This window comes from Bombus pyrosoma, linkage group LG11 (genome assembly GCF_014825855.1).
Source record: "Bombus pyrosoma isolate SC7728 linkage group LG11, ASM1482585v1, whole genome shotgun sequence".
Lineage (NCBI taxonomy): Eukaryota > Metazoa > Arthropoda > Insecta > Hymenoptera > Apidae > Bombus > Bombus pyrosoma.
The window spans coordinates 12,116,988-12,139,135 of record NC_057780.1 but is presented as its reverse complement, the minus strand read 5'-3'; the positions used below and the strand labels follow the sequence as shown (position 1 = coordinate 12,139,135).

At 32.6% G+C, this 22,148-nt stretch overlaps 1 protein-coding gene across 6 annotated transcripts in view; it reads left to right on the top strand.

Moving 5' to 3' along the window:
- The window catches only part of LOC122573170 (protein kinase C and casein kinase substrate in neurons protein 1), a 58,960-nt gene that overhangs the window by 23,743 nt on the left and 13,069 nt on the right, over positions 1-22,148 (top strand). For 2 of the 6 annotated variants that reach the window (XM_043739214.1, XM_043739211.1), the window contains exon 1: positions 7,707-8,006. The exons of 1 other annotated variant lie outside the window; for it this stretch is intronic. The gene's annotated coding sequence lies outside the window, so the exon portion shown is untranslated. Of the gene's footprint in view, positions 1-7,704; positions 8,007-9,271; positions 9,445-22,148 lie in introns of those variants that run through there. 3 more of the 6 variants (XM_043739213.1, XM_043739216.1, XM_043739215.1) reach the window with 3 other exon arrangements.

Genomic DNA, 22,148 nt, shown 5'->3' with positions numbered 1-22,148 from the left:
CGTTGTTTTCAAATATTCCTTTATTCACCGATCAATGTACATTTTGAGAATTATTAAATATATAGTTGTATCTAAATCTACTGGGCTTCTCGAATTTCTATGTTTTTACTTCTATTTTAACAAACAAAAGACTTTAAGAAAATTTGTTAAGAATAAAGTCGTCCAAAGAACACAGCAAGGTTAACAAATCTCGTATTCTCTCGTGTAAAAGCGTATCCCTTAAAAACTATACTTACACTTACATGCACGCAAAATCTATTTTAATTTCAGAGTTCTAAACCCACAGTAACGTGAGTTTATGCACTGGGCGAGATGTAATATTCATCTAAAAACGTTTCCCTCGGCACTCACACAGCCCTTTCACAGTCAGAAAAATCATCTTCTTTTTTTTCGTCACCCCATCGTTAAATCCAGCGTTTTCGTGTCACTGTAAGGGAAAAAAAGAAAAAGCGCTCGACTGACTATCTTTGAACATCTCTACGTATAATACGCGACAAAACCGACGCTACGCGACGCGATAGTATTTATAGAGATTGGAACAATGTACGTCCACGTTATTAATAGCATCGAGTTTCTTCCTTTATCCTGTTAATTGTTCGCGAAGAAAAAAAAAACATAATTTACGGTTATTTTACGTCGTTTTCAATGCATGTAATTGCGAATCATCCTGTTCGAGTACTTTTGACGGGAATTTAGGATACAAAATTAGTCAGAACTAAAATTACGTATATTTTGATCGTCAAAAGAGGAGAATATTTTATGGGAAACTCATAGAGTATAATTTTAAAATAAAATTCTGAATTAAAATGAATCGACAACCCTAAGACCAATCGGTTGGATCGGGATTCCCCAAACTTTTATGACACGAGATCCACTTTTGAGAACGATAGAGTTTGACGACTCACTTGAATATTACACGAAATGTAGGTAATTGTGAAGATTTGATTGATCAGCAATTTAGAATTGGTTTGATTTACGAGCGGAGAAGCACTAGACAGAGATAGTAATTCATCTTTGAATTGTTTATCCGACGATTCTCTACGAGTAAAACTCTTCTAATGAAAATTATAATAATATTTAACGCAACCCATCCAAAAATCATCTTCGCCAGTAGCTCACACGAATCTATCGGTTAGATTAACTGATATGTTCGTTTAATCCTTTAATCTACAAGCTCGCTATATTCAGCTCAGCAAAGAATACTCGAGAAAGAAAAGAAAGAATGAGAAAAAACTAGGAATGGACGTAACGCCGTGTGCAATATTAACATCTACATTTATACAACGCACTGAGACGATGAGCGCGCGAGCGCCTAATTTACACTCGTCATTCAGACGGAGTACATCCTCATTAAGCCGATCAGACTGAGTTTGCATGCATTACCTATATGAAGATCGCGGGACGGTTCAGAAGGAGACCGCGCTTGAAACTGGCGAGTGTTCAATCAGGAAGCCACACGGTCAACTTCCGCGAAACACCGAACGCCGAAAAATAAATTATACATACGATGGAATTACCCGCCGTATTTGGAGCGGGAAACATCCCGTTGCCCCGTTCTTTTTCCGCGGCTTTGCCGCGGAACAGTTAGATCATAGTTTCTGTTCCATTTGGCGAAACCGAAGTACCATTGTTCAGATATTGTGGATGCCATTTTAATAGTAGAAACATACACAGATTTATGAAAATATTCGAACACTTCTACCTAGATACCACTAGTGACTGTATATTTTGTGTCTTATATGAAATAACTTGGAATTTCATTATATAGCACTATAATGTTTATCAAGATTGTATTGATCAAGTTTAAAACGAATTCAAAAATATATATAGAAATCACAAGATATTTAGTATAAGTATATATATATGCATTTTTAGATTGGTTTCATGTTAAAATGGTTTCTTCGATGGTCTGAAAGCACACTATATTTATATTTATTTTTAGAATTTTCTTAATCTTAATAATAATTTTACACGGATGTATATTATTGTATCTTACATCTAGAGCTGTTGCACAAACGATTTTCACACTCGCACCTTCACCCTCTGAACGTAGTAAAGCTACAAAGTGTCTCATAACAACCGTTTCTTTTATGAGATTTACTTAGAGTCGGGGAAGAGTTGTTCTTGTCGTAGAGAAAACGAAGCCTGGTGTGTAGTTCCGTGGTTCGGTCTTTCTTTTTAGAGAGCATTTCAGAATTACAGGCTTCTCTACTTGTGTCGGGGATGTTTTTGATATCCAACTACATACCTCTTAGAATGCTGAAATTTGTAAGTTTCATTTTGAAATTTATAGTAAGAATGAGGAATTACTAGCTTATTACATAAAACTTTATACAAACACTTCGACTATTATCCACTATTACGATACGTCATAATCCATGTCATGCACTCCTAGGCACAAACGAGTTAATAAATCAGTGCAATATATAATTTAAATAAATTAATTCTTATGTCTTTTCGAAGATGAAGCGCATACAATCTTGCAAGTTGATCAAACTTTATAGCGCGTAAACGTGTCTTCGTGCAATAAAAATCTACGAACCCAAGTTCCTTTCGCGAATGACGATCATTACTGGAGCTTCACACGATGTCGTAAAATGTCCAGCACACAGAGTTCAGGCTCTTCTTCTTCTTCTTCGTCTGTGAGAGTTCGTTAACCGTGGACATAGTACGAATCCGTGTATGTAAAGTGCAGAGGTACATAAGCGGTTCTCCTACCATGTGCAATATAATCATCGTCAGATTTATAACAGGATTGAACACAAATAGGGCCTCTCGAACCATCAAGCTACGGCAGTCGAGGAAGCCAACCCCCTTTGTACGCTCTATTGGTAACTTAATCAATAGAGACAAGAAACGTAGTACGCTTTTTCCTTATACGACGACCCCACTTACAAATTAAAAAGGTGCCAATTGCTAGATTACTAAATGACAAAAATAAAAAGCGAAGGAGTAACAAATTCTTTTCTTCCTTTTTTGAAGCGAATTTTTCCATTAGATTTACCGAATTATCGAAACTACTATATTTTATAATTAAAAAAGAAAAAATGCTTTGTTATAGATACTTATAACGTTACTCGTAAATTAACTAAATGCCAATTACTAGTGGCAAAAATTATATATCGATAGATCCTTAAATTTGTGTATCGGATTTACTAAAATTATTAATCTAATTATAATTATAATTTATTGTAATTATATCAATATATATTATAATAGAAATATTATAAGAAAAGTGTATTATTGTTAACATTTCGAAACATTTCCACTAATCTTACATTAGAAAACAAGAGAAGTTTCTATACAAACGTATATAATACAAATGTACAAATCAGTACGTATATAAAATACGAAAATTTCATAATAATATTTTCCTTCAAATAGAGAAAACCTCTATTTATCAACATCATGCTACGGAATAAGAAAGAGTGTATTATTTCTACTGAACAAAACCGGGGAAACCATTTATCTCAATTTCAACAACACGAGCTATTTCGCTGACGAAGATAATTCCTGAATTCGAAGAAAGCGTGCGCCTTCAGCTTACATAATAGTTAGCGAAATGCAACCGAAGCTTAATCAAACTGGACTAACACGCACGTGCTATGGGTACTATAATGCTGGCAATGTTGGTCAGGTTATCCGAAGCCAACTAAATTCGTTACCATAAGCAGTTAGAAAGCTTGTTTCACTCAAAGGTTATTTTCCGTTTTTTTTTTTTATTCACTTTTACGTTAAAATCTACTCCGTCTTATCTATCGTAGTAAATCACTGTGCTGATAATAATTTGAGCATCATAATATGATCACACGTGTTGCTCTACGACTCACTATTTTTCTGCCATTTGCGAACATGTAACAAAAAATGTTTTAAGCCGTCGAGGTGTCGAGTATGCTACAAATGACGACAAAAAATGTCCGAAAACACTTTGTTTTCATAGCGAAACCAGGCTCACCTTAGGCAACATAAATAGAACCATACGTTGTATTTTTTCATGAAATTGGATTTTACGACAAATTCCAAAAACATATTACACGATATTTTTACCAACTTGATATTACGTTTAATACTAGGTAGGTAATGGAAATAATATTTCATTCGTTGATACATTTCAGAATATTACATACATGTCAGAAAGAGAGAATTACTGGCAGCGTGTAGTGTTATGCACCCAGATACTCTAATAACAGCAAGTCATTCAAACCTCTGGAAAGGAGCAAAATGTTGTATTATGGAAGGCGATATGCAATTTGAACAATTTACAGGTGTACTGACATTATAAGCCTGGTATCGAGTTCATATCATAAAATAAAATATCATGTAGTATGTTTTTTTTTTTAATTTGCTGTTAAGTTTCCTACATTTTCATGAAGAAAAACAACATATGGTCCTATTTATGTTACCCAAGCCGACCTTGGTTTCGTTCTGAAAACAAAGTATTTTCGGGATTCATTTCATTGTCATTTGCAGTACACTCGACGCTATTAAAGTATTGTTCAAAACACTTTTTATTACATGGCGGCAAATAACAGAAAAATAGTGAATCGCGTTATACGGAACAAAAAGTTATTCGTCTCATAATAATGATATCAACCATGAAATATCTATAAATATATAAGTTTAAGAAAATTATATTTGCATCAGTGTATGTTTAATGAATCTATTAGATAAATTTTCAAGAATCTTTTACTGTTTGATATTTGCCATTAGTAATCGATGATGGTAGCTGATTTGTGTGATTGGCTGGTATGGAAAGGAGGAAATAAAACTTTTATTAATATAATACAAATTTTAAACAATCGAAGTACAAAAATTTATTACATAATTCATTTATTTCCTATATACATACTTTTCATATAAACTATTCTTGTAATAAAGATTTATATTTTCCAATGATCTTTGACTACATGGCTATTAAAGTTTGTTTTTATGCCTTACAACATAAAGCTTCGTGATCAAACGATAGCCGTATGAATAACAAATATCAGGTCTACATGATTCAACAAAAGTTACGTTTATTTAAAAGAGTTAATTCAGCTTGCTTTACGTAATATTGTAAAGTACGATATATACTGCTATTAACAGTAATCATTGATCAAAGTTCACTATTCTCTTTTAATTATCTCCTTATGCAAATGTGGTCATGTTTTTTAATTTGATAGCCTGTATATTTACTGATCCGTAAAATTAATTGTCAAATTAAGATATTAAAACACTGCTATTAGTTATTTTAAATATGATACTTATCTATTTTTATCATTTTCAAAAGGTCATAAATTCAATTTATATCATTCATAATTGCTTGGAAAAAATTAACCATCCTTGACCGATTTGCGATATACAGGACGCATATAACGCCGTGGGGCTAATTAGCGGTGTAAGCAAATAAATTTTTACGATGAAGGAGTGGTAGTTACGCAGGCTCTCTTCTGTTCTTAATCGATTAGCGGTTAAAGCGTGCGCCAGACCTTCGGCCATAGCAATGTTGGTTTCGCGCGTGTAACGCTGGGGACTCATCGATTCGTCATTTTATTGCTTTGGATCAATTGCGCAGATTGAAGAATCGTGTGTCATTTGAAATTCAACATTCGATTTAATTCAATGAGTTTTAGGTTGTTAATTTTTATAGGAAGTCGTTTTCTTTCAACTTAATCTTATTGCAACATTTGGATTCCTTTTTTTTACCTCATTACAATTCTTCTTGGTTAAGAAATTTCGCAACTATTTCTAGAAGAACGTACTTTATCCTTTTACTAAAAATATTTGCTTCTCCTAAAATTAAGGATTTTGTTTCCTCTTTTTCTTTTTTATATATTTGGAACTTAATATCTTGAAAGCGATCGTCAATAAAAATTGAAAAGTATTACATTGAATAGATGAATCTTGATGTAGTGATTATATTTTAGAAGTTTGAAAAATTTTAACTTCAATAAGAATTGTTGATAAAGATATTTGAATAAAAGACGGTAAATATTGCAGCATGTAAAAAAGAGTTACTCAACCGCATTCACACTTCCATTAGCATCGTAATTATCACTCGTAGTGATAAGTGGGTCGAACAGTAGTTTTCAAGTTTCAAACACGTATGATTAACGACATATTTTCAACTTTACTTTTACTGTGAATAACATACACGTATATGAACACAATTCCACCATTATCGGTAACATGTTTTGATATAAAGAATTAAAAAATGGAGAAATAGGAAGTATCTCGAAATCTCCGAATGTCATTGCCTAAAAAAGAATTTCTTTCGATCTACCTTATCTTCCCCGGAAAAAAGCACAAAACTTTTATCTCTCCCCGTTTTTTCTCCGCAAGTACGAATATCAATCTACGACAGCCTGATAAGACCACTCACTTTGCTCCATAAATTTTTAAACACCTCGCGTGTGACTCAGTAAGTCCACAATCATTCTTCCGTAAACGCACAGACTTATACAGGTATTTAATTTTTAAAGCTTATTATATGTTTAAGATTCATGCTGTATACTAATTTTTTGCTAACTATACATTTGTAGAATATCTTTCGTAATTTTTATAATTTGCATATACATGTCCAAATTTGTTTCAATCTAGCTGACATTCAGATGTTTTCAAAACACTAGAAAATTGTATCTTCCGCATAACCCGCTCTGGAGACATATGAACTTACAAATTGAAGCGAGCAACACAAGGAATTAGCTAAATTGACTGCTCGGAACTGACCGAGTGTTTTAGAAGCGTTGAAAAACTGCGTATTAGGATTATGATTATGAGAAATTTTCTTGTTGTGTCTCTGCGGTGTACATCGAGCAACGTTAATGCTGGCGATATGTCAAATGTGAATGTTGATATCTTGATAACAAATGGTGCGAAAGACACGAATTGGAAACGTGTTTTGCAAACGTCTCAATGTCAGCTAGCAAGAGCACGTAATAAAAATACAGTTTCCCGTTAAAAAATTTTAATATGAGCTTCACAGTATATTTCAAAGTTTGACAAGGGTACAATAGATGTCCCCGTCGATTTCATCCAACCTTTGCCTGAAACATTTTTTCGTATCATTCGTATTTTTCCATGTGTTTGCACGTTCACGGTTAAACATGACTGTATATATATATTTATACTGTATATCTATTTATCTATCTATATGTATACATACGATATATAATTGTATATTAAATGCACGCAAGATATAATGTTATAATTCTGTGTTATACATACAAAGTTAAATCTATAGTAAATGTTCAAATATTAGGTTGTCCGAAAAATTTATTTCGTTTTATAAGAAAATAATAGATGACCATTTTTTGTTTTATATTATTTTATAGAATTATGTGTAATCCATTTTGTTCTATTGGAACAAATGTAACAGGAATATAAAATAAAAAATGTTACGCATCCATTATTTTCTTATGAAACGAAAAAAGACTTTTCCTACCTACCTAATATTTACCAGTATATGTGATTACCTCCAACCTAATATTTTCACTGAGTCGCTATAAATATTTCACGAAACTAATCTCAAAATCATTAACGTAAAATCTTTTAAAAACATATGAATTGCTGGTAGCTAGATGTGATTAAATCGTAGAATACAGTATGAGGTGTTAGCTATTATTATCGTTTCGACTAATTGCATGTCCTTTCTGGCGAACATATAACACAACATCGCGTCGTGTGCGTATTGCTTTTTCCACTCTCGTTGAGCCTCGGAGGTAGTCGAGTTCTGGAGAGAGGAACGTCGTCAGTTCAGTCAGTCGAGTCAGTTTACTTTGAACCGTCGCGTCGTGCAGTGTGGATTTCCTTCGCGTTCTCTCAGTCGACGCGTTATTTATAAACTTCGCGTCCGATTCATCAGGCTTTCTCAAACCGACCGAAAGTATGCGATGATTTCAGTGACGCATTTCAGTGGCGCGTTTCAGTGATATCGAACCGGTGCCGTAATTCTGTTCTGTTGGTGTGAATTAAGAAAATTGTTCCGTTTCACGAGGATCGTTGCTCAACCATGCCATACAGGCGAGGTAAAAATCCTCTCTGTTGTATACTTACTACCGTCTTCTTGTGTATGAATGTATGTGCATACTTTGCTGCGCGTGCGACGAACTATCGTGACGAATGGAAACGTGCAGGATTTAATTAGCGTGTCGTTTATGGGCATACAGGGTGTTCCAAGCATAGAATTAATTATTTTAACAGTGTTTTTATACTTGATACAGTGAATATTTGAAAGTTGTATACTTACTATCGTCTTCTTGATGAATGGAAACGTACAAGATTTAATTGGAAAATTCTTTGCGGGTATAAATATATATAGAGTGATCTAAAAATTAGTCCCCCCGATTTTTCAGATACTTCCGATCGACGGACGAATGAATGTTTTGAACAAAACTTAGTCAACTTTCAATCGACTGCAAATTGCAGTATGAAGAACTTTTTAATATTACAACTTTATAATCGATTGAAAGTTGATTAACTTTTGTTCAAAACTTTTGTTCGATTGGAAGTGTTTGAAAAATGGGGAGGGGAGTTAATTTTTAGACCATCCTGTGCATATGGGGAGTCCAAATATAGAATTAGTCTGAGGCTATATTTATACTTGATGAATTGAGTGTTTAAAAGTCGTATACTTACTATCATTTTTTTATACACTGTTGCACCTGCTACTTTTGATTTGTGGATCCAGCCGAATAACACGTAAAAGCCGAGACAACGTGATTTTTTATGGAAAAATAAGAAAATAATAAAGAATAAAAGTTTCTCATTTTTAGTTTAGTTTTCGAGAAAATCGAGTTTGAAAATTCATCAAGCATACTTAAACATAGTTAATTGCTATGATATGGATATGAGTAAACAATCAATAGGATGTTACTGTAAAAAGGAAAGTAAGTAAAACATATGAAATACAATTTTTTCGTTTAACGCTTTATTTTCAAGAAAATAGAGTTTGAACATGTTTATATTCGACTTATTTTCACACGTAGGATGATCTCCTGTTTTATTTAATCCTTATTAATCCTCTGTATCTGTTATTTAATCCTCTGTAATCCGGAATTAGCCATGTTCAGGTATACTTGATAAATGTTCAAAATCGATTTTCTCATAAACTAACCCGAGAATGAAAAAGTTTTATTTTATATTTCTTTCTTATTTTCCTACAAGGAATCATGTTCTGCACGCTTTACATGTTATTCGGCCGCATTCTGTATAAGGTGTTCCAACATAGAATTAACTGCAGCGATGTACATATTTATATTATGATAAATTTATCGAACGATTCACACGACAGAACAAACACGAACGTAGAATGCGGAGCATGGCTGTAAAGTGTGCGCACACGGAATGTTCCAAGTATTTACGTATAGGGGAATGAATCAAGGATACGCTTCGATAACTGGATGCATTGTTATGTGCGCAACATCCTCGCTTATATAGGGTGTTCCAGTAATCCTGGCATAATAGGTAAGGGGATGATACTTAGTTAAGAAAAGATATGTCGAAAATGTAGAATAAAATTTGTTCATAAGACGCTTCATTTTCGAGAAAATGGAATTTGAAAATTAATCGAGTACGTGCTTCAGCCCTAGCGATATTTCTTTACATTTGTATTCGTTTGTAAATGAATTAATATGGAATACGCATATCATGCGTTGCTGAAGGATAATGACGCGTATCAATTCTTCGAAAGCTTGATTCTAAATTCCGGTATAGTGTGCGGATTATGCTCACGCGAGCGAAAATAAAATAGAAAAAGGGGAAATTACACTGTAAGGATGAGGTAGACGCGTCCAGAGACTGCATTTCCTTTGCGAAGGATACAGTTAATTTCGAATGTAGCCTAGTAGAGGAGCATGGCTAGCGGTTTACCATAATTCAACGAGAAAGAAAAACACAGACTCGGATATGCTCCCGGCTTATTTAAAATGCTACCTCCGTAATGGTTGTCGGTCGGTTAGCTTCGTTTTAGAAAGATATTAATTATAGTGCTAATTATTGTAACCGCGTGCAATGCTTATATTCGTTATTGTATTTAATCGTGGAGATACGATATTCCATTGGATAATAGAAAAAATTGCGATTCCTCTGTGTTTAAGAAAGCACAAAATGAAATTCAAATGTTTATCATCTGCAATAAAATCATACTATATATCATACTATTATCTATAATAATTATAATAGATGACACTAATTATTAGATTAATTATCATGGAATATTTCTAATATGTACTAGCTTATGTGAAATAATTATAAAAAGAAGTTATCGTCAATCAATCATAAAACAAATATTCTATCGTATCGTTATGTATCAAACACATTAAAAGGTACTGTAAAAGCAGTGCAGAAAACACAAGACAGCTTAATATTCATTTTAACAATTCTTTACAACTTAATATCGTAAGAACAAAATTAATCTAAAACTAAAACGAAAAAGTTAAAGATTATGTAATTCAAGAATAAAAGTCATTAGATTTCATAAATTCTATAATTAAGTTTAACTCAAAATCGTCCTTATTCGAATAATTCCCATTAATGAAAAGAGAAACGTAGTGTGTAGAAGGTGAAGAGTGGTAAACAGCCAATTATCCAGGTTTTTGAAATACCTCAAAGTTGCTCGAGTGACAAACACACCGCGTATAAGTTGGTAATTTGAGGAAGTTGTAAAGGGACGAGAAGCTTGGCTCGATGAATGCTGCAACACGTTAACCTCCCTGTTTCGTTATTTTCGTATGTTATTACGTGTGCAGACGCGTATTACGGATGCGCTTCGTTACACAGTCGCGCACGCTTGCTCTTCGAATATTCTCCCTTATGCATCTCTTCCTTCTCTCCTCCTTTTTTTCTTTTTTCTTTTTGTTACGAACGCAAGCATCCTTTTCGCTTTATATTGAAGACGGTTTTGATTTAATCAAGATTTGAAGAGTATGAAAGATCGTTATTTTAAATAGTACTGAATAATTGTCTAATCAATAGTGCGTGAAATTCATCTGATTAAATTTTCTATAATTTAGCAGTAGAACTATCAAAGCGATCGGAATGAGCAATTTGTAATTTTTCATAGGCATTTTATAAATTTAGAACATCAGTGTTTAATTTCCTGTAGAAATGTTAAAGATATATATTACCAGTTCCTAGCATTTCATAGAGATTTTATAGGTTTATCAATCTCTATTTTTCCATAGAAACGAGATCGAATGTTTCTTTCTGAAACTGTTTGTGAATGATATCGTCCAAGTTCGATTCAGGCCGACATTAGCATTAATCAAGCTCTCACGATGCCCTAATACTGATTATTAACCTTGGCTTTTCTCGACTACCAGCTAATTCGATCATCGCTCATGGAATAATCGCTCCCCCTGTACTAGGGATCTGACCCTGTGTATAGGCAGGGTGATGTTAATTACCGATATCTACAGTGATTTTAACAGGCAAAACATAAAAACATAGCCTCCAAACGATTGGACAAATGAATAGAACAGACCCGTGGTTTCAAAAGAATTTTCAAATTTTTCTGCGTTATCACAATTTCGGTTGCAAGCGAAGTTGTAAACGTTTCGTGGCTGACTGATTCACGTAAATTCCGTCGGAGCACCGGTTAAAATGAGATCTCAGCAACGAGGCAACTTGACTGCCTGGAGATGAAATATGGCACTGAAATTTGTCGGAATCTTTACGCCCCGAATATTTCAAGTCTTTTCCTGTGTCACTCCACTCGCTATTCTCATCCATTTTCCAAGCTTTTGTTGGAATTTCAGTTACCCGAAATTTACTTACTACTCGCGATGAAAAGAATTCGGAAAACAAGAAGTGGCTTGACAGAAAATTGCTATAATAAGACATCGAGCTTTATGAAAAATACTATAATATTCTCATTTAGTCCGATAAATTCATAGTTACTACTCCGACTCTGGGTTATGATACTCTTCATACGAAATTCACTCCGCGAGCAAGATTTATTTAGTATTATGTTGTTATTAGTCAAGCAAATTTCAACAAGAGTCGCGCACGTTATTTCATCGATAAAGTCATAAGCTTTGAAATAATACATTATTAATGATAAAGGAAAAGGAAGAAGCAATAATTATCTTTACAACAATATCCTTTTTGAAACTTCAATGAACTTTAGACTTAAATTGTAGTGATGCAACTGAGATATGTCACTTTTGATGTAAACCAACAAGAGCAAAAATAACGATGCTACAACAACTGTACAAGTGTCTTCGTATTGGAATTTTAATTAGCCGGAAACTTATTTATTACTTACGATGAAAGGAATTTGGAAAACAGGAAATGGCTTGGAAGAAGAAGGAGAAAAAGAGAGAGGGATAATCGTAATAATCATGGCTTCTCTATTCAGCCTCTTGGCCAGCAACTCGTGATTTGTCATACTACGGTGCTTCGAGTAATTAAAGGATCGACTAATTAGATGATCTTATCCTTAGTAGTACTGTGTCTCGTTTAAGCTTTTGAGGCCTTTCCAAAGATTATTCGAAAGTAATTCTACGATTGTTTTAGTTGTGTTCAGTTGAACTTGTATAATATGATTTGCATCAGATAAAGAATTAAATAAAATTTGCTGTAATTACTCTCATTGCAAGTTGCATGAATAAAGCTGAAAAGAATAGACAACGATTGTAAACGAAGATAGAAATTGGCATAGCTACACAAAGTTGCATACATCCTTCAATTCAAGAGGCTGTCTTCCCGAACAAAAGAGCTTTTTGTCAAGACTTGTTTTACCATCGATCCGGATTCAAATCCTTTCTTTTCGTTCAGAACTCTCGTTCGCGATCTATACACATAAACCCCGTCCTGTACTATTTTCATTCGACGATTTCTCTCTCACATCTTTTTACAGTGCATTACTTCCTGTTCCTCTTTTCTTGTTCATAGAACCTTTACGATAAATCAATGAAAAGAAATTTCGCAAGTCATTTAATCATAGATAGTAAATGGTAATAAATATGGAAGACACGAATTGCGTTGGTTTCATGTGAATTTTTTATTCACGCTACGCGGAACACTGATGAATTGTGATTACAATCTTATATTTCTAATGCATATTTTATAATATCTGCGATGTAATGAATATAATTATTTTTTCGAAAGGAACGATAACGATGTAATGTATAAAATGTGTTACACGATAAGACGACTACCTTTTTTATTTATTCCCTTACATCCGATTGATCGAAGAAATTTGCACCTATAAGTCTTTTGTATCTTATATGCATTTGCATATTTTAGACTTACACAACGTGTAATTGTAAGTACTAAATTCCACTGAATATGAAATAAAATCTAATTATGTATCAGTTAATGAAATCATGATTACTGTATCTCCATGGGTTAATATTAGGAAACTCAGTTATTTCTAATGTAATTAGAAAATTATTTGCTTAAAAAATGACGACATGTCCCATATGAAAATTTGCTAATCTCCAAGATAATACTATGTATTTACATTCTCTTAATTACGATAGCGGATATAAAGCTAGCACCTATATCTACGATATAAATTTGTTGATTTATCGCTTCATAGGCAAATTACTGAATTTATACCGTATTATAATCATTACACTTTATACTTATACTTTATACCGTATTATATATTACACCGTAAGATTATTAAAAATTCGATATCTTTATAGGTATATAAAGTTTTAGTGTATCAAGTATAGATTCTGTGGTCACAACAGAACAAAGAGTCAATTTGATCAAGATTCTTTGTTTACTTTTTTCTTCTATATAATTCTGTTGCTCGATAAATATTTGTACGATTTTGAAACGTAGTGACATGACCTACCACAACACAACTCTGAACAATGTATGACGTCATGACCTAAAGGGTTTCTTGTCCAAGGCTAATGGGAGAAGCTTGGCCTAATTGCAACGTTGTATCTTAAATTCTGAAAAGAATTCTTCTAACAAACATTCTGACTTTCGTCCTTGCAATTCTAGGTAGACTCAAGAGAAAAAAAAATCATTTTTATATTATATATATCAGGTTGCCCGAAAGTTTCTTTCGTTTTATTAGGAAATAATAGATTTACAACATTTTGTTTTATATTATTTTTTCGAATTATGTATGATCCATTTTGTTCTATTGGAACAAGAAGAAACTTTTGAGACAACCTAATACGTTATATTATATATGTCATATTTTATATTATATCATTTTTATTATATATAATAGGTATATTTCCTTTTATTATCGATATGTTAATCTTTCTTCTTTACATTGAAATTTTTTAATATAAATAATTTGAAAATATATTTATAAAGAATGGTCTAATTTACAAATGAAAAATGTAGAATTAATCTTTCTTAGAATTTTTCTGGTATTAGTTTTTTTTTATATTAAAATTAATTTGTTTGTGATTATTAATCTTCGAGGAGAGAAAATTATAATGGCTGAAAATCTGGGATATACATTCTTCTTCGGACGTTTAAAAATCTGGCAATTTACCTAAAAGCTTTCGCATTCAGCCTCTAAAGTAACCCAAAAGTGTAAACAAAACTGGAAAATAGCGGAGCATTATATCGCTACGTTTCCTGCACGCATATAATTGAAAAATGAGATATTCCAAATTAAGTTTTGCTGTGAATATAATTTGAAAAATATTTTTTTAAATTAAATTTCAATTATGAATTTATAACTTGTCTAAAATTATCGAACGATAATTTTTGCGTTATGCAACGGTTAATACGATAAATTGACATTAATTCGCTGATTTATCGAAATTCAATACTGGTCTTAACCTACATCTATATTTAGGGAATTACTTTGTGCTCTAGAGTATAAGATAAAATATTGGCTAAATTATTAAATTTCGGATTAATGGTACAAAATTTTTTCATTCAGGATAATTTATTAAAGATTATTGTAATATACGTAATTACGTTATAATATATAAATATATAATTACTAATTATTAAATTACTAAGTCAGTAAATAGTTGAATGTTAGTTCAACATCGACGATGAATTATAATAATCTTCTCCATTCCAAAAAGTTTCCTCGATCGCAATTAAATTCTTTATAAAACTTTCGATGTGTAATAGACACACTTTACTTTCAGTCTCTTTATCAAAGCAAGGAACAAAACGCATTAGCCCATTTATTTCGATCGTGCCGTAAAATTGAGTGTATTATACGGATACCGCACATAAATTCAAGGACATAATGAAAACTGTAACCAGGTCGATCTCCAGTAACCTCGTGTCGACGACAAATTAGCATTTGCAATCTTTCATTGCCAAACGCAACGATTTCAATAATGAGCAAATTGAAACTTATTAAACCTCTATCATAGTTATCAATCTTCGTTTATTATCATTCATTCCATTTAATAATTCATTATTTATATAGCGCCAGAAATATGTAGATAAGCGTTGATTAAAATAAGGTCTAGCTGATTACTGAAAGCAAATACGTACATATTTAGTTTAGTTAATAACTTATTGAAGTATAATTTTGCATGTATAAAACGTGGAATGGGATTAATATTCAGTCCATAAAATCTACAAATTTTATTTTCTGTTTACTTTATGTTTCTTATAATATCCGTATCTTCCAGAAAATCTTTCGAAAATATTCCTCCAGTTTTATTCCACTTTTTTCCTTTAAAAAGTAGATATTTCTTTCCTTAGAAATTGTTTCTTTATTTACCGAAATATTTCTTTCTTTCGATAAAAATTGCCTCATTTTCCTGATACGACTAAAAACTAAGCAATCGATAAGACGATGTCGAACCGAAGGGGAAAATTTCTCGGTGTCTGCCGAGTATGTTGACCCGCGCTGGTTCGTTGAAAGCCATCAGACTACCCAGAAGATGATTCCATGAATGACACACTCACACGTTCACACCGTTTGCGAATCTATTTCACTTGGTAAGGGTATTGAAAACATGAATTGCTCAACGTATTGCTACAGAAAGAAGCTCATTTTCCTACACAATCATGTTGCCGGGCCTCTTTGAGACGCTCCAGAGAACTACTTCGAGGAACCAGTTAAGAAGTTCCAGGCGAGAGGTCAACTCGCACCCTATTTCCTCTAAAGTACACTATCGTTCATAAGTATTACATCTGGACATTTGTTGGTTTCATAATATACACGTGATAATTGAAAAAATCAATCGGTCGGAATTTTTTACTTATGAACAATTGGCGAAAATTTGTATTTAGGTCTTAGACTAAGTTTAGAACATTTACATTCATTAAAATGTGCTTATACACGTAAAGACACAAGTGTTTATTGATTTAGTTAGTGGGTTAAAATGAAACATGTCCCTGCATAGTAAGTTGGGAAAATTGATCGTAACATAGTATCGTGTGGTTACATAACACAAGTGTTTCGTAAACTATCGACAACCTGTCGATAGCTGTCAGTCACGTAGAAGTGAGCATCATTTTGTAATAGAAAATATTATCTTACTTGCTGAGGCTTTCCACATAAATTGGACATTTCAATAAGAACGAACTACATATATATATGTGAAACGAAATCAACAAATTTCTTTTAACTATAAATCAAGCCATCAAATCAATATCAATAAGTGATAAATAAGTGCTGTGTTTTACATGTTTACTCAAAGTTTAAAGATATGAAAATACAAAAAAGAGAATGCATGTACTACACGAAAATATATAAAATGTATAAAACGAGTCTTCTACTTAAATTGTATTTCTATAGTTATGTCCATAAAAATATAAATTTCCATAAAAATTCGCAGTCTGATAATAAAGATCTTTATTGTTGGCGAATCCATCAGCAATTGTCGAATCAACTACAAAAGATCCGTGACTTTTCTTTAGCAGGTTGGCATCACGTACAAAAATTGACAAGATTCAAGAAACATTTCGGTCCTAACGAAGAACCACACCTCTGTTCAGCAGACAGCATGTTAACAAACTTTTATGTATTCTTCCATCAGAATATTTCTAGAATCATGAAACAGTTCATATTTTTATACAATGTCATCGTTCTTGCTCCTATAAATGAAGATATAATTACGATTGGAGAATTGGGTCGGAAAGATATTTCTTCTTGGGCCGAAAAGATGAGGACGAAGCGCATAGTTGGTTCCAAAAGGAATTCGATACACGTAAAGTTCTTACTTCTTCCTCGACGATTCGTGTACGAGGTTGCTTTTAAGGCCATCCATTTCCTCGGTTGTTGTATTCCCAGCATTGTTCTTGCTGCATCGCGACACAAATTCCCGCCAAACAGATTTCTGATCTCTTGCTATTGCTCGTGCCTTAATGAACAATCTGTTTAAAAGTAGTTTGCCTCTGTCCTTTCTCTTGACAACAGTTTCAAGCTGTTAAGGACCAAGCAACAGTTCATCATAATGTTACGCGTACTTCAATTTCTTTAAATGTCATAAAGTTGTAGAATTTAGATGGAAGAAACGGTGATGAGAAAAGTATTAAACAAATCTTTCGAATTCTCCTTCAAAGCTACGACGTTAAATTCGATAATGTAAAATGATTGAAAAAGATTTGCAGGCAAAATGTTGCGTAAACAGCGTTGGCTTATAATGCATTAAGATGAAATGTAATGTTTTAAATGATAATATAAAAAGCATGATTATCTGCTTAGATAGAGAAAGAAATCTCGTGCATTCCGATTGATTGCACTTACCTTAATCGAAAAATCATGATAAGGGAAATTAGGTAATGTGCTTCTTTTCTTACTTTTACGGAAATGTACCCTAATGTATTGTACATGACTTGTATAAGAAAAACACTTGAATAATGTATATTGGAAAATGTTATACAATGTGTATATAATCCGAAGGTTGCCTTATCGTTAACCGACGTTTATCTGCAGGTTTTAAATGGATTTTGCTTGGAAATTTATTTCGTATGTGTAGATATCGGCACAAAATAAAGACTTTACTTGTTAATTTATAAATATATGTTACCCTGAATAATAATAGATAGTAGATTCATGAATGTGGATAATAGGGATTATTTAAAGAACTATCCGTTTTTAAATCAGTTTTTAAATATCACAAAGAATTATCTTATATTTTTGCTCAACGTTTCACACTACAATTTTCTACAGGTTACGGAAAGTAAATATTCCTTCCTATAGTGTAATTATGTACTTTACAAAGAGAAAGGTGAATACACGTAAAACTCCTTTTATCATACTCGTGCCATAAACACTACATAAAAATAACATTCTTGTGTAACCACATCAACATTGACTGCGTTATTTTTATATGAAACTATGAACTTTGTTTGTCTCGTTGCTATCGAGACCGATTATCACAATCGAGGTTGTCGACGCTACTCTCTATATGTTTCATTTGTTAAATAAACTATTTAGTTAAACAACTAATGATACCGCGTATACATATTGAGTTTGATAATGAGAATTTTATTCTCGACTATTTTGTTTTATTATGCCAGATTAAATTAAGAATTGTCAATTTCGAAATTCCGAAAGTTTTAGAATAATACTGTTACAATTTTATTTCATCGTTTATAAATCGCCTTAAAATAATTCACGTTAGTCACATTTATTCGTACCTTCCAATGTTATCAACATTCTTTATCGTGATCGTAACACACAAAACACAGACATTCCAACACGTTTCTATCGAGCATGATGTCACTAATATGGAAGATGATCGAAAAAAAAAATAGCCCGATCAAAGATGAACTTTTCTCCACCTTTTACTAATCAACGACGAATCAACATGTATATGTTAAATAGCAATAAGCGTGATCGTAGTTACTTATCCTTTCATCTCGGTGAAATATCATAGCTTTTTATATTGAGATGTCGGATTAAAAATTTAAAAAATTCGGAGACAAATGATGTACGAGTGAGAGAAGATCAAGCAAATGCAATCATGTTTTTACTCTTGGGCGCAAGCTGATAATCGTGACATAATGAAACAAAACGAACGTGGTGATTCATCTGGAATTGTTTTTCATCGACTGTTTTTTTTTCCCTTCTTTTCTTTCTTCATAGTCGATTATGTAAAGACGATGATTAATCGTTGACGTCCCAGCGTCACGAGACATCGATCTATCAACGAATTGCATTTCGTATATTTTTAGTCTTTCCAGTTAAGTTTACAAGCGGAGTTTACTTTCTCTACTTTTACATTTATTTTCCTTATTAACGTTTAATTGGTCTTACGCAATGGAAATTAATGCAGCTGGGGCTTGTTCAACTACTTTATTTAGTTATATTGGGAACAAAGTAATTAAAGATCGGAATTTTCCAGGCAAGTAAACTTTAAGAGGAAATGACAAAAATCGGAATATTTTGTTTTCATGTTTCATGTGAAATGTACATATATTATTTATTTCTAAATTAATATCATTAATATTGTATAAACGTAAAAAATTAACAGCTTGAAATCGCTGAGAAATACGCAATATCATAAAATCTTTAATTATTCAAAAAAGGCAATAAATTGAATTATTCAAAATCTTTCCAAAAAAGTCTACGTTCCTTCAATAACTCGAATAACCAAATTTTTCCACAATTTTAACTACATCTCTGTCAATCAACCGTCGACAAGCTCATTCCTAATCTGTCATTCATCTGAAATGAAAAAGAAACACTGAACAGAAGTCGACAAGCAAACAAAGAAAAACACGAGATCGAGGAAGCCGGTAAAAAGAAGCGAAAGGACGAAAAATGTTAAAGAAGAAGCATAAACCGCGGAATGCTGCCAGGCAAGAGGATCGAAAGGCCTTTAAGCTCCACGTGGAGGAGGAGAAGGTCGGATCAAGGCTTCGTGGAGTTCGATTTTCGGCGTCTCGAGCGAAAAACAGATGAACCAAATGGTTTCCTGTTTCGTCTCTCATGCGAGAATTCTATGTGTATGTGAGCGCGTGCAGTTCAGAGCGTGACGAGTAGCGATGGGCTTAAGTACGTCGCAAATAGATTCAAACATCGATCATCTGGTCTTAAATCCTGTAAACCATGGCTTCGCAACTTTTGTAGGCCGAGACAAACCCACTTTCGTCAACGATCATTTTTTTCCTGGCCCACTCGAAAATTACACGGAATGTAATTGCAATCAAGAGTTGATCGATAAGCAATTTAAAATTACTTTAACATAGATCTGCGTAAAACTAAACAGAAACAGTAATTCTCACGCGATCTTTAACTTACAATCGTTCATCCGACGATTCTCGATGAGTAAGAGTAAAACTCTTTCAATGGACATGTAATTACTCGCATATTTTAGTATTTAACGCGACTCGTACTTTAGTAATCCACGCTCTATACTAATTTATAGAGTGATTCACAAAAGTATCTCCACGTTTACCATAAAAGATTTGTATGCCTTTGTTGGTAATTTCACTAGCATTGATAATAAGGCACGATACATCGTGATCATATTGATAAAATTTAAAAAGAATTTCAAAATGTATATGAAATTTGTGTCTGTTCTCTTGACACATTCTGATACTGACGCATATGGTGCGTCGCGTCGGTTTAATTATTATTATTATTTGTGTCATTGAACTCGTGATATCGAACTTGATCCCATCACTAGTGTGGCAGTGCACCTTCCATGGAGAATGTTCTTTCGCAGGAGAGCGTGCTGATGGAATGAGTGTGGCCATTCCGTACCGTGGAATGTTGCTCTACCGGCTCGATAAGCTGCATGGTATCAGAGATCTCGTAGGCGCCATGACTCGTGTTGATTACTCGATTTCAGCGTTATTGCTACTGGACGAGTTATTTGTGATCCTAGGGTCCTTCAGCTGTGGAATAGATGGCACAACGCTAAATAGGTGTACGTAAAGTGGATATATACGACGATGGTTAAATACAAAGACAGTGTGAGATTTCCGTGTTGGAAGAAAGTTGTTTAGTTTCTGTTCGTTTTCTAATTCTCGAAAGGATAAATGGAGAATTTATGATCTATTGAAGCGAAGATTTCATAGAAATGATGTTATGGAGGGTTGAAAATTTAAGGATGTGTTAGTTGTGATTGTATATATGTAGTTTTGTTCAGATGTTTATATATATCTAATGATATATTACTGTTAAGTTAGTTCAGCTTGAGAGAGTTTCTATTTCACTTTAAAAATGTGCAAATTTTCGGTCGGTAGAATTTTTATTCATTAATGTGTTATTTCTGACTAAAACTTAGTTATTTTATCATGATTCCTGGAATTTCTATTTTACTTTAAAATCGAAAAATAGTATTTTTAATTTAGCTTTCAGTTATTCGATTCCTGTTTGAATAGGAATTTCTAAATTTTTTTAAATCGTTTTATTAATTAGAATAAATGGTATCCAGTTGAAGGTTTTTAATTTATTTTAATATAACTTGTGAAGTTTCCTTGTTACTTTAAAAACAGCTTTTCTCTATTTATGTCGGTAAAATTGCCTAATTAAAGGAAGTAGATAATATTTTCGAACAAATTATTTTATATTCAGAATAATCTTACTTCAGTTATCTCATTCGGTTATCCTAATTTATGCTACGAATTATTACAATCGTGCTGATAACGCTATGAATTATTGAATAAGGTTGAAATTATAAATATTGCAATGAACTTGAGTCATGGGATTTCGATCCACCAGAATTCGACTTTTTTAACATCTGGATTATCCCAGCTCTTCTACCGTTCAAGGTTCTCGTTATGCAATCTATGATCGTGCAATATATTGGCGTTTATAAATAAAAAATGTAATGGACGAAATAATTTTTCTTTCCAGTACAAGTACCCGAAAAGTTAAAATAATTAAACATCTGTAAAATATATAAATCTATAAAGATATAAAAATTTATTTGTTACTAACACCTGGTCTATTTTTCATCGTCAAATTGTATCAGTAATTTTATTCTGTCAATTAATATTTTTCACTATTGCCACAATTGAACAAAATTCGAAAGAAATTTATCTACAATTTATTGTTATGTATAATTTCTCTGTCCAATATTCAAAGAATTAAAGTGTACTGTTAAAATAAAATAAATTGGTAAATACACCATTAGTCTTGAATAATTTGAATAATTTTCGCTAATTACCTAAATAAATGGTTCTTTAATTGCTTCAAAATTATTCTCATCGTACGATTATACGATTCACCTGGTGATCTAATCGTGAGACGTAACAATTTAAATGAGAAGAAGAACGAAAGATCTAAATGTATTTTATGCAGATTGTTATAA